Raw genomic sequence first — 14,457 nt, forward strand, 5'->3', positions numbered from 1 at the left:
GCGCCGGCAAAGGTCAGTAGCGCGCCCCTCAGGCAGGGGAGCGCCGGTAATGGTCAGTAGCGCGCCCCTCAGGCAAGGGAGCGCCGGTAAAGGTCAGTTGCGCGCCCCTCAAGCAGGGGAGCGCCGGCAAAGGTCCCGGCGTGGCTCGGCCGGGTAGGGGAACGCAGGCCCACCCTACACCACTGCGTTCCAGCCCAGGGCCCTGACGGTGGCAGGACGAGGGTCCCGCCACTGGATCAGCGGGGTCCCTCCGTGATACAGACTCACCACTGTGCAGCTTTGTCCCTGGGCTACTTCCTACCCGATCGCTCGTCCGGATCCCTCTGATCCCGTCAGTGCGTCGGGGTAGTCCGCTCTTGGCAGCTCCAGCTCCCCCTCAGGCTCCTCCAGCTCCCCCCAGTCCTTGGCTGCTGGCAGCTCCAGCTCCCACTCCGGCTCCTCCAGTTCCCCTGCGTACTCGGCAGCGGGCAGTCCTGGCAGCCCCAGTCCGTCCTCCCGGTGCGGTTTCCACTGGTCCAGGGCCTCCCCTGGCGCGGCAGCAGGATCTGAAGGGAGCAGCCCGCGGTCTGCGTCTGCCTCCCTCCTTGGTGCTGCCCTGACTGAGCTAAGGGCCCCGCCCTCTATACTTCCTGTTCCACCCCTCCCCTTCCGGGGGGTGGAGCTAGCTTGGGCTGGCCCCGCCCACTCCGGCTGAGAGAAAGGCCCTTTTACCTCCGGTTCGGAGGGCAGCCACCCTGGCTCCCTACACCATGTCAGAAATACTCAGGAAAGGGTCTGACTTCTTTTACTTCCATATTTTTTATTTACAGATTCCATTTCATAATGGCAGTAAGGCATGCCAGCCTGGGCCTCTCTAGCAAATTGTCTAATTTCCCTTTATCATAGCCATAGTGGTGGAATCTCCTTCCTTAGAGGTTTTTAAGGGCAGGCTTGACAAAGCCCTGGCTGGGATGATTTAGTTGGGGATTAGGTCCTGCTTTGAGCAGGGGGTTGGACTAGATGACCTTCTGAGGTCCCTTCCAACCCTGATATTCTATGATTCTATGATTCCAGGGCCGGCTCCAGGCACCAGCGCAGGAAGCAGGTGCTTGGGGCGGCCAATGGGAAGGGGCTGCCAAAGAATGAAGCAGCGCAGTAGAGCTGCCGTTGAAATGCCGCCGATCACAGCTTTTTTTCTTTTTTTCTTTTTTCTTCGCCAATTCCCAACTAAATCATCCCAGCCAGGGCTTTGTCAAGCCGGGCCTTAAAAACCTCCAAGGAAGGAGATTCCACCACCTCCCTAGGTAACGCATTCCAGTGCTTCACCACCCTCCTAGTGAAATAGTGTTTCCTAATATCCAACCTAGACCTCCCCCACTGCAACTTGAGACCATTGCTCCTTGTTCTGTCATCTGCCACATCACTGCAACTGCACACAAAAATTACCAGATTGCTGTGCAAATGCAGACACTTACCCAGTTTGCACAGTCAGTTTGTTTCTGTTTTTAAGAAGCACTCTGATTATGTGCACAAATTAGGGATGCATTTGCAACACTAAAGTGCCTGAAAATTTAGCTCTGCATGGCACATTGTTCACTTACTGAAAGGGATGTAAAAAAATTCTGTAAGTAGTTTTTTCAAGACCTTGACTTATTTAAATAAACTAAGGAAAATAAATACAAGAATTAAACAAAAGCAAATATGGAAAATTGCAACATCTCATTTTCAAAAGACCCCTGCAGCAAGAAGCAAAAGGTTCCTTAGAAATGCACTAAATTGGGGCTAACAATAGACAAAGAGTAAAATTTGCAAAAGCACATAGGTGCCCAAGTGACATTTCAAAAATGACTTTGGCATGAGGCTCCTAAATCACTTAGATGCTTTTGAAAATGTTACCCAAAATTCTAAAGAATGAGCTGAAATAAGGGAATCCTTTATCATAATTAGACTATAAAGCTGATTTAGACTAACAGCTAAAATATAACCAGTTGTTCAGGTTCACCAGTATGTTCTTGGTATCTGATCCTGCACACATTTAAATCTGGTAAAACTCCCATTGCCTTCAGTGGGGTAAGATTGTGGCTTTGTTGTTTTATGGTGGCAAAGTGGCTGAAAGCAGGCAGAATGTGCCAGTGTATCTGGCTCACAACCCAGAGCTATGAAGAAAATCTTTATATTCTTAACTATATTAGTAATTAATATGAACAATAAAAGCCTCATCCAGGGGAGGAATTACTCTGTTTCCATAAATTGCATTTTTTTAGTGGTATGGAGGGAGAACCCTCCATGACTTGCTCTGAACTGCTATTGCATGAAGTCTTCATTGTTTCTAAGAGGCGCTTCACATTTGCTGAAACCCAAGATCAAAAGCGCATAATGCTGAGAACTCAGTTGATTCCCGGATTCTGCTAAGCCTGGTTGGGAGTCCATTCCTGTCCTGGCAGTTTTTTGATATTTAGAGCAACATAGATGCCGTAAACGACCATATGTTCAGCAATGTGTGCGCCAGGTTAAGGAAGAGAATTTCTTCTGCAGCTTACAGTAACTGATGTGAAACTGTCCTGCAACCAGGGCCGGCTCCAGGGTTTTGGCCGCCCCAAGCAGCCAAAACCAAAAAAAAAAAAAGCCGCGATCGCGATCTAAAAAAAGCCGCGATCGCGATCTGCGGCGGCAATTCGGCGGGAGGTCCTTCACTCCCAGGCGGAGTGAGGGACCATCCGCCGAATTGCCGCCGAATAGCTGGAACTGCCGCCCCTGTCCGGAACGGCCGCCCCAAGCACCTGCTTCAGAAGCTGGTGCCTGGAGCCGGCCCTGCCTGCAACACACCACTGCAGGGTAGGAGCAGAGCAGTGGCTGGAGGCTGCAACTGCTCTCCATAGGTGGCGCAGCAGATCCATGTAATTCACAGAACTCCTGGCCATGCCTCTAGCCCACTCCCATCACACCTTTCCCTGTATGAAGTGCACTGCAGCAGGCCTTAGGACCTCGGCCCGCGCTGCTTCCTGCAGCCCCCATTGGCCTGGAGCGGCGAACCGCGGCCAGTGGGAGTTGCCATTGGCCGAACCTGCGGACGCGGCAGGTAAACAAACTGGCCCGGCCCGCCGGGGCTTTCCCTGAACAACCGGCGGCCCTAGTTTGAGAACCACTGATGTAGTTCACAGCAGTCCATGGATTTTCCCACTATGTCCCTTGCATCCTCCTCCCTTCAGCAGAATCACAGTGCTATCCTGACATGAGTCTACCAGTCAAAACGCACAGTAACTCCTCACTTAACGTTGTAGTTATGTTCCTGAAAAATGCAACTTTAAGTGAAACGATGTTAAGCCAATCCAATTTCCCCATAAGAATGAATGTAAATGGGAGGGGTTAGGTTCCAGGGAAAATTTTTTTTGCCATACAGTACAGTACCATAGTTGGGAGGTGCCCCCGCCTTACCCCATACAGGCACAGCCCACTGGCACTGGAGACAATGAGGCTGGCAAGGAGGCTGAAGGTGCTGTAGGCTAGGAGAAGCACATTGCGCAGCAGCAGCGGCAGCTTCCCCTACTCTGCAAGCACCAGGGGTGGGGGGCTCAACCCTCGGCCCACCCACGCCACCCCTTCTCCCAAGCCCCCACCCTTAACCCGCCTCTTCTTCCCCCCCTTCTCCCCCTTTACTCCGCATGCCGTGTCCTCGCTCCTCCCCCATCCCTCCCCTGCCTCCTGCCCGGGGCAATCAGCTGGCTTGCGGCATTCAGGAGGCAGGGAAGGGAGGGGGAGCCTGCGCACCGAGTCTTCGCTCCTCCCCCCTCCCCCCTGAACGCCGCAAGCCAGCTGATTGCCGGGGGGAGGAGGGAGAAGGCGCTGATCTGTGGGGTCTGCCGGCGGGCAGAAGGTGCTTGGGAGGGGGCATAGGGGAACTGATAGGGGGGCTGCCAGCTGTGGACAAAGCATGCAGCCAAAAGACGTTATAGCGAAGCAGTGCACAACTTTAAATGAAGCATGTTCTGTAATTGAGCAGGGACGTAAGATCGAAACAACGTTAAGCGAGAGGACGTTACTGTAATACTTTATTAGGGGCCAACACAGGCAAAACTCCTCGTGAAGTTTCTGTAATATATATTTTTTCTGTACTTCATTCTCTTTCCCTCCATCCCGTTCTTTCCCCTTCCTCTCTTTTTCAGTCTTGTTTGTGTCTCGCCTCCCCACCAGGTCTGGCTTTCATCTCTCTTCTCTTCTCAGTCAGTCCTCTCCTTTCTTCGCTCATCTGCATCAAAGCTGTTTCAGGGAGATTTAAATTACACCATGCTGCCTCAACTCAACCCCTGGTGCTGTACCCCTCACGGGTTTTTCATCACCGGCAGCATTGGTTGTTCATCGAATGAGCACATTGCTTGGCTGCCCTCACCACGTCCCCTTTCTTGTTAGGCCTACTGAATTTTAGGGCTGCACTGGTCCCCTGTGGCCAGCCTGGGAGAGGGGACACTGCAGCTGGGTTTATGCTGGCAAAAATCTTCCAGCCCAAGTCCTGCAAGATTGAGGCCTGGTCTACACTACGACTTTAATTCGGATTTAGCTGCATTAATCCGAATTAACCCTTCACCCGTCCACACTAGAGAGCCAGTTAATTCGAATTAAAGGGCACTTAAAATCGATTTCTGTACTCCACCTCGACGAGCGGAGTAGCGCCTAAATCGATTTTGTTAATTCGAATTAGGGTTAGTGTGGCCGCACACCACCGAATTACTGTGGTTAAAGTAATGGGGTAGTGTGGCCGCACACCACCGAATTAATGTGGTTAAAAACCGAATTAATGTGCTTAGTGTGGCCGCACACAATCGAATTTATACAACCTGTTTCCCAAATTCGAATTATCTAAATTCGGATTAATCCTGTAGTGTAGACATACCCTGAGTGATGGGCTGCAGAACCTGGCTGTACTGCACGAGAACCCATTCTCCTTACACAGAAAAAGGAAGTCTCCTACCCAATGTGCATTTGAATGGCTGTCTTTCCCTCAGTCATGGCCTCCAAGACTGGATCTGGAGAAGCACCAACCCTATTACCTCAGCAGAAAGACATTTGTACTTCCTGCCTCAGGTTAGCTGGACAGCATTTGATGCTGGGAGGAAATAAGACATAATATGATGCCGATAACTTAAAGTAACTAACTGTTTGGATTTTTCTGTGGGGTAAGTGGGCGGTGATTTGAAGTAACAACAATTTACCATTGAAATAGTATTTTAAAGTGTGTTTGTTTAAAAGGTCAAAATGAAACGGCATGCTGGGATATGGCTGAAGGAGTGGACAGAGTGGAAGGTAACCTAAATGCAGAGGATTCATGGCCACATGGACGTCACAAGTAATGGATCTTCCCTCCTCAGAAAGGTACTACAAAGGCTTGGAATCACAGTTGGATTCCCAATGCACTGCTGCACAGAGTTTTTATCTCAGGGTTATACGGAATTTCTAATCCATTCTGGAATTTCTCAGGGGGCTTTTAAAAAAAGACAGAGGCTTGCTCCTTTATGTATCTCAGGAATAAAACTCAGCAGTCCCCTTGCAAAGCAAGCTGGGATAGCCGTAGAAGAGGCAGGTTGGCCGGGCAGCATTTGCAGCACCCTCCCTCGGTATTTAGCTGCGCTATGCAATGTTCAGGATGTGTGTCCCTCCTCCTCCGTTTGACCCCACCCATGTTTTACTTTGTCGGTGTCTGGTGCATGCACTGGTGTTATTTTCCGTATTATGTCGTATGTTTAAAAACACACAATATCTTTGTGTTTGTTCTTCTTTCTCTTCCCCTTTTGTTTCCCTTTGTTCCTCTTTTCTTTCCACTATCTCCATATCTTGGTTTAACTTTTCTTCCCTCTTTTTCTGTTCTGTCCCACAATTTTTATTTTTCTGCAGTATATTTTTTTCTGTACTTCATTCTCTCTCTCCCTCCATCCTGTTATTTCCCCTTCCTCTCTTTTTCAGTCTTGTTTACTATCTTGCCTCCCCATCAACCCTTGCTTTTTTCTCTCTTCTCTTCTCCATCAGTCCTTCTTTCTCTCTTCTTCACTCATCCGCATCATTTATACCACTCTCCCCCCCCCCCCCCATATGACTCAGACTCTATTTCTTACTCCCTGGTTCACACAATGCACTGTGCACCCCCCCCACACACACACACATACATTGCTTTCTCCAGGTACACTTGGGACAGGAGTTTGTTCTCCCCACAGATAAAGAGGGTGGAACATTTTGGAAGCTCACACATCTGGGAGACTACAATAAATACCTGATCAAAGAAGGGAACACCTTGGATCCTTTTCTAGTTATGTTATTCTTACTCGTTGTGTTTTCTGTTTGTGCATTAGTCGTGCATAATGTTAGCTGGAGATTCTACAAGCTAGAGATCCTGTTTTGTAACCACCTCTCATTACTCCAAGAATAGTTGCTTCTCATGGATACACGGGGCCAAAGTCTTCTTTCAGTTCCATCCTCATTGACTTCGCTGCAGTTGCATCAGGGTAAAAAAGAGGCCAATCTGGTCCATGATTAGATGGCGTAGTGGGATGGCGTTGGTAGCTGGACTCAATGGGTAGTGAAAAAACACTTTCAACCAGAAGTTAATTTTAAGAAAGATTTTAGTTTGGGAGTTATTGTTATTTATTGAGTGCTGGTAGTCTGTTTGGAGCTGCACGAATCACAGAACTTGTCTTCACTTGGATAAAAGGTGTTTTTTTAACATATTAGCTAGGGCTGTCAAGTGATTAAGAAAATTAATTGTGATTAATTGCGCGATTAAAAAAATTGCGATTAATTGTGCAATTAATTGCACTGTTAAACAATAGTAGAATACCATTTATTTAATATTTTTGGATGTTTTCTACGTTTTCAAATATATTAATTTCATTTACAACACAGAATACAAAGTGTGCAGTGCTCACTTTATTTTTGATTACAAATATTTGCACTGTAAAAAAAAAAAGAAACCTGTATATTTCAATTCACCTAATACAAGTACTGTAGTGCAAGCTCTTTATAGTGAAAGCTGAACTCACAAATGTAGAATTATGTACAAAAAATAACTGCATTCAAAAATAAAACAATGTAAAACTTTAGAACCTACAAGTCCACTCACTCCTATTTCAGGTTCAGCCAATCGCTCAGACAAACAAGTTTGGTTACAATTTGCAGGAGATAATGCTGCCCACATCTTTTTTACAATGTCACCTGAAAGTGAGAACAAGCGTTCGCATGGCACTATTGTAGCCGGCATTGCAAGATATTTACGTTCCAGTTGTGCTAAAGATTCATCTGTCCCTTCATGCTTCAACCACCGTTCCAGAGGACATGCATCCATGCGGATGACGGGTTCTGCTTGATAATGATCCAAAGCAGAGTGGACCAACGCATGTTCATTTTCATCATCTGAGTCAGACACCACCAGCAGAAGGTTGATTTTCTTTTTTGGTGGTTCCTGTTCTATAGTTTCTGCATCGGAGTGTTGCTCTTTTTAGACTTCTGAAAGCATTCTCCACACTTCGTCCCTCTCAGATTTTGGAAGGCACTTCAGATTCTTAAACCATGGGTCGAGTGCTGTATCTATCCTTAGAAATCTCGCATTGGTACCGTCTTTGCATTTTGTCAAATCTGCTGTGAAAGTGTTCTTAAAACGAACATTCGCTGGGTCATCATCCGCGACTGCTATAACATGAAATATATGGCAGAATGCGGGTAAAACAGAACAGGAGACAGACAATTCTCCCCCAAGGAGTTCAGTCACAAATTTATTTAATTCATTGTTTTTTTTAATGAGCATCATCAGCATGGAAGCATGTCCTCTGGAATGGTGGCCGAAGCATGAAGGGGCATATGAATGTTTAGCATATGTGGCACATAAATACCTTGCAACATCGGCTACAAAAGTGCCATGCGAACGCCTGTTCTCACTTTCAGGTGACACTGTAAATAAGAAGCAGTCAGGAGTATCTCCTGTAAATGTAAGCAAACTTGGTTTGTCTTAGCAATTGGCTGAACTCGAAGTAAGACTGAGTAGACTTGTAGGCTCTAAAGTTTTACATTGTTTTGGTTTTGAGTGCAGTTATGTAACAACAACAAAAATCTACATTTGTAAGTTACACTTTGACGATAAAGAGATTGCACTACAGTACTTGTATGAGTGAATTGAAAAATACTATTTCTTTTGTTTATCATTTTTACAGTGCAAATATTTGTAATAAAATAATATAAAGTGAGCAGTGTATACTTTGTATTCTGTGTTGTAATAGAAATCAATATATTTGAAAATGTAGAAAAACATCAAAAAATATTTAATAAATTTAAATTGGTATTCTATTGTTTAACAGTGTGATTAATCGCAATTAGGTTTTTTAATCGCAGTAAATTTTTTTGAGTTAATCGTGTGAGTTAACTGTGATTAATCAACAGCTCTAATATTAGCTAAAACATGTTAGCTTGTTTGTTAAAATTCTAGTGTAGACAAGGCAGTTTCAGTTGAGAGCCGGTCTACACTACCGCTTACGTCAATCTGACTTACATCGCTCAGGGGTGTGAAAAAGGTTTCCCTCCCACTCCCCCCCCCCCGAGCAACGCAAGTGACACCAATCTAAGCGCTGTCCACACTGCTGCTATGTTAGCAGGAGACGCTCTCCTGCCGGCACAGAGCATCTTCACCAGGCATGCTACAGCAGTGCAGCTGAGCTGATGTAGTGCTTCTAGTGTAGACCTGACCTTCGTTGGTTGAGATAAACCCTATGAGGGAACCTAGGGTTGATAGCACATATTAAATGCAAATTGCCTTGTCTACACAAAAGGTTTACCATGTGTTAGCTAACATATGTTGAAAACACATCTTTTTCTCCTGTTGTGGACATAGCTATAGACGAAGAGAAAGAGCCCCTATGCCCAGTCATCTACAAGCTAAATTAGACCGACAGTACCTTCAGACTCAAAGTGCCCTTGCATAGCTAAAAGACAGTCTAGTCTTAAAACAGAGCCCATCTCTGTCTCTGGTGCACCATGGTCACAGTTTTGCTCCTGGTGAAACCAAATACAAAACCGCCACTGATTTAAATGGGAACGGGATTGAGCCCTGTTGCTTTGGTGCATTAGCATTGGTAGGCATTACAAAAGAAGTTTGTTTTAAGGAACGATTTGAATGATGAGAGGTCAATCCTTTAGCATGCACTTGAGCAGGATCAGACCTCGCTGCTCAGTGCTAGGGGAATCAGTGCTGTTTGCTTGGTGTCTTTGTCCAAGGACTAGGCCACAGTGTAGAGAAAGGATGGGAAAAGTAGACTGGGAAAAATAAGAACCTCTTTTGCCTGACACCTTCATCCTCTTTTAGAATCAATCTGGCAATTCCTGTGTTCCTATAGAAATGGACTTGCCGGAAATCCTACAAGAACACTAATTACCTGCCCAGCGTTGAAACCACATTTGGGACTGATTCACCACTACATTACTGCAGTTTTAGATTGGAGCTATTCCTTCAGTTAATATGATGGAATTATCCTGGCAAAAAACTGGAGTAGTGAAGTGCTGCATCAGGTCCAAGAAGGTAAGGTTCAGAGAAATGTGAATTCTTGGAGAGGGGGCTCATCGGAAACAAACCTTTTAATTGTTTGGAGATACACGCGTCACTAATACCAACAATGGAGAAAGCAGAAAAACAAAGAATCTCTCACAGCTTGTACCAGTTAAGTGAACCCTATTTTATGTGTGTAAGAGTTGGCAGCTTCAGTTTGGCAGGTGTCTGTGCGTGTGCAGAAACATGCAGATGTGCATTTAATTACGATTTCCATAGAAGAGAAACCATCTCTAAGGGCATGTCTGCACTGCTAATTAAGGTGTAATAGTCGTACAACTGTGCCTATTCCACTTGCACCTTAATTGGCAGCGGAGACATACCTACCCTAGCTTTAGTCTAGACGTGATGGCACAGGTTTGAGCATGGGCTAGCCATCCCTGTTCAAGCCCGCAGGGGACTCTGGGTATGTACTCAGGTTGCTAGCCTATGCTGAAAGCCATGCCGCCACATCTTTACTGCTGTGGTTACTCATGTTAGCTAAATTAAAGCTAGTGTGGGTATGCCTACCTCTGTTACAGTCACACCTTAATTTGCAGTGTAGACATACCCTAGGAGCTTGTAAGAAATTGCACAGAAAAAATGGCCATAGTCCTTTTTAGCATCAATGGAGCTATGTTTATAGTCACAGCCGTAACAACTGGCTGGAATACTCTTGCTGTCTCTTCACAGTGTTTTATCCCTGGGTGTTTATGGCAGAGCATTGTTGGAGGGCAGAGGGAGGCCCGGGTTATGAAATTGACTTTTGCAGAGCCAGAGTTTTGCAGCTTTGAAGATGCAGTGCAAGACACAGCTATTCACTCTGGCTTTTGGTTTTGGGGTCAATGGCTGGAAAAATATTTCTCATCACACAGCGATGCCGTGCTGGTAATATTGGGGTTGATTTTATGTGCATTTTATAGCATTATTGTTTTCCTTGTCATGTAATTGTGCTGCTCTGACAGCAATGGGCAAGAGACACATTTCTAAATATGTAAGAAAACCCATCTGTGCGGCTGGTAGAAAACATGTACAATTCCCAAATTAGTGCTTCTGTTAGATTTATACTGCAGTATCCTGCCAGTTTTGAACCCTTCAGCATTCAAAAAATCACCACGGGATCATTAATCCCCTTTCATAATTTTCCAGGTTTCTAATAAGGTCACTTCAATACCTCCTCATTTCTAAAGACAAAGAGCCGTCACTTTCACGTTTCCAAGTAGTGCACTCACTGAAAGCTAACGTCTTTGTAATCCCTTTTGCTACATGCTATTTAGGGCAAGACTATCTCTCTGGGACATAGTGATGTGTATGATCCACACAATTGATCTTGGTCTGATTTAGTTTTTGAGGGAAAAACTGTAAATGATGGCATTATATTTTGGTAAAGTAATACTAATTCTGTGCGGTGGCAATCTCTGTTTGTACTTATGTGGCTGTAAAAGCCTGATCATTAGTAGTTTATCATAATCAAACTTAAAAAAGAAACCAAAAACTAAAGATTTCATTAGCTTCAGCCAGTGTCTGTAAAATTCACATGTGGCTGCATGGCAGTTCCAGATTTACGGCTTTGTTCATGCAGCAAAAAGTTTTATGGATGTAACGTTCAGCTGGTCGAATGAGACTGACGCTAGAGTTGTGATTATCATAGCTTTTCTCATGCCTTTTTACTACTGTGAAATTTATAAAGTGGATTGCCTTTCACCTCCTGGAGCAGATCAAAATGATTGAGTTTGTCTTTCAACCACCTGGCCTTATTATTTTTTACCGATTGCCCTATCTTTCAGAGTTTCCACTCATGACACATGTCCACACATGTGACATTCATTTTTGTTTTGCAGTTTGAGCTCTTTATTCTTCTGCAAAAAGAAATACACACAGAGTGGTCATCAAATAGAGATATAGTAGATATCAGATGACTGGGACAGGGGCTATATGAGGCAGAATTTTCTGCTGGCAGATTAAGGAACTGAAAATAAAATCCAACCCAATTTTAATGGGTCATACGAGGAGTCCAGTGGAAGTCCGGTTGACTTCAATGCGACTACTTGTGTGTAAAGTGACTCATGTGCCTGCTTTCAGGATTGGACTCTTAGGATATGTCTACACTGCAGTCAGGAGGTATGATTGCAGCATGTCTAGGCAGACCCAAGCTACCTTCGATCAAGCTAGCTCATGAAAAATAGCAGTATAACCACGGTGGCACAGGCAGTGGAACAGGCTAGCGGTCTGAATACCATCCTGCCCTGAATCCTGGGACCACACCTCACATGGCTAGCCCATGCATCCACCCCTGCTGCTGTTGCTACACCGCTATTTTTAGCAAGCTAGCTCAATCAAAGCTAGCTCACTTATGTCTACACGGGCTGCAGTCATGCCTCCTGATTGCACTGTAGACACACCATTAGACTATAAGCTCATCTGAGGCAAGCACCTTCTATGTTCTGTGAAGCAGCTAGCACACTTGTAATCGCTGGCTAATTTATATATGCTGCAGGATTGTGCCCCTCTTATTCCACATTTGTGCACTGCATAGATTGCATATAAATCAGCCGTTTTAAACTGCTTTGGGACCACTGAGGATGAAAATGTAATATTAAATTCTCATATTAATCTGTTTTTTAATTGAAGTGAAAAATATTAATGATAGTTATCACCCTGTTCCATTAATAGAAAACCAGCCGTTTAAACAAATATCTAGTTTTCCGTACGGTGTCTACATGGGCGAGACTTAAAAATGTGCTTACGTTTTTAAAGATTCAACATGTTTCGAGAGAGACTCCCTAGCCTTAAAACAGGCACTACCCCTGGAATCTTGAATCTTTCAAACTGGTAGGATGTTTAAGTGGACAAATACAGATATTTTGTAATTAACACAAGAACCCCTTTAAAATATGCAATAATATTCAAGTAAACCAGCTTCTTTCCATTTACAACACACACTGGAGAGCTATCGGTATCTCCCACTATCTCTCTGAGGAGAAATCCAGCCTCTTTTGGATACTTGGATAATGTCTTGTTTAATTTTTTCCTTCAATAAAATGAAAGGCTCAAAGTCACTTGAAAGGCAAACTGTTGGTCTAATCTCCTAATATATTGTTAATTTTCCCACATGCCAAAAAGGAGAGAGAAATAGAGAAGGTCTGGTCCTTGTTAGTGAAATCAGTTTGTTTAAGAATATTATGTACTTCATAAAAATACCTCTTGTTTAAATTTGAACTAATACCTTGTACAATATTTATAAAAGTGCTGCTGGTGCTTGAAAAGAGATAAGGAGAATATTGAAAACAGCTATGAAAACTATCGAGTATATTTAAAGTTAGAGACTCCTGAATCAGAAAAGCAGAGTTCATTCTCCTTCACTCATCAAAAAATGTCTCTTTTCCCCATCTAACTTAAGAATGCTAGCGGCCAGTAGGAGACAAAACTCACAGCTCTCTACAATTACAAAGGATGCACACAAATCACAGCTCTCTACATTTTCAGAAACAGGCTGGTAGTTCAAAAACAGGAGGGAAAACCAGTTGCCCATCCCATCCCAGAGGTTCTCAGAAATGAATGTTGTCATTAAACCAACATTTGCCCTCTCCGTTAACCTGCTCAGTTTTGATCTCATAAAACTGGGAGCAGCTGAATCACAGTTTGCCTTTTAGCTGACAAACACCGTTACTTGTGAGATAGTTAAATTGGGTGTAAAACGTCATTTCTCTGCCCTTTCTGATTTTGGTCTGACTTGTTCAGCAAATGCATGCTGTATCCCAAGCGCCGGCTGGAGCAACTCAAGACCACCTCTCATTTTAAGCTAGCCTTGCAAACACTTCACGGTGCAGTCAAAATATCCACTTGCCTGTCAAAAACATTACTCCCCACAGGTGAGTCGGTGAGGAACATTTTGCTTGGCTCTTTTGCTTGATCAGCATCATGAAAAATTGAGTTCAGCTCAAAAAAATGTGAGGAGCATGTCAGAAGTGTAGCGGCTTGTCTGGAAGCTCTGGCTTTTGTCATTGCAGGAGATTTCACTATGATTTATCCTCTCACATAACTGAAACTTCAGAGCAAGTTTATATTTTATGGCCCTGCCGTATATTTATCTTTTGTTAAAAAAAGAATGAAGTACAAAGCTGCAGAGGGAGATGCTGCTATATTGGGGGGTGTCTTGGTGCTGTGCGCTCCATCTGATTGCAGCCGGGGAGAGCAGTTTTTTGATATTCTGGATGAACCATTTGCTCAGCTGATTAATCAAATTGAAATGCCAAACATATTTGCTACGTACCTTTCTTTCAGAACCTTTGGTCCTATGTACTGCCGTTAATAATCCAATTCCCCTCTCTCTGCTTGTAAGTCAACAGCTAAGGTTCAATCAGTGAATTAAAGATGTGAGTGATCTTACTTATACCCCAGACGTACTGGCAGGGGCGGTACCTCAAAAAGAGTGATTTTTCAGCCCCCTCCCTCTCAAACAACCACATCAAGAATGGAACTGCTGACTTCATCTTGTAGGGTTCTGAAGTTTGTTGTACAGACATGTACTATGTTCAGACATCTGCTTCGCATAGGTGCGATCTAGAAGACGTAGTGCAGCACCGCTCTTAAAGAGGAAATAGCTGGAACAATGCCCCTTTTCTTTTGTCCATGGAAAATGTAACCTAGTGCTCCATTGGTCAGCTGCATTTCAGAAAGAAAAACAACAACGGTGGTCTTGATGGCTTCTTCTATTTAGAAGATGTTTTGCCTTTACCGTTGGCAGCTAATAACAGCTGAAAGGAAAGGAATAAGAAGACTCCTGTCCTCTGGGTTATTAATAATCCACTTGAGCAGAATCATTTGCACAGAGATCTCAAGTAGCTTTACTGACTAATTAGTGAATTAAAGTTTACATCATCCCTGGGAGGCAGGTCAGTATCATAATCTCCCTTTTACAGTAG

The 14,457-nt window shown here is 44.4% G+C and overlaps 1 protein-coding gene across 1 annotated transcript in view; it reads right to left on the reverse strand.

Annotated features, from left to right (window-relative positions):
* ASIP (agouti signaling protein) overlaps positions 1-13,886 on the reverse strand; it is a 51,959-nt gene extending 38,073 nt beyond the window's left edge. The window contains exon 1 of the mRNA XM_026656836.1: positions 13,806-13,886. The gene's annotated coding sequence lies outside the window, so the exon portion shown is untranslated. The remainder of the gene's footprint in view (positions 1-13,805) is intronic.
* Between the last annotated feature and the right edge of the window lie 571 nt (positions 13,887-14,457).

The sequence above is a fragment of the Terrapene carolina genome, unplaced genomic scaffold (assembly GCF_002925995.2).
Source record: "Terrapene carolina triunguis isolate 2854851 unplaced genomic scaffold, T_m_triunguis-2.0 Scaffold233, whole genome shotgun sequence".
In the NCBI taxonomy this organism is placed as follows: Eukaryota; Metazoa; Chordata; order Testudines; family Emydidae; genus Terrapene; species Terrapene triunguis.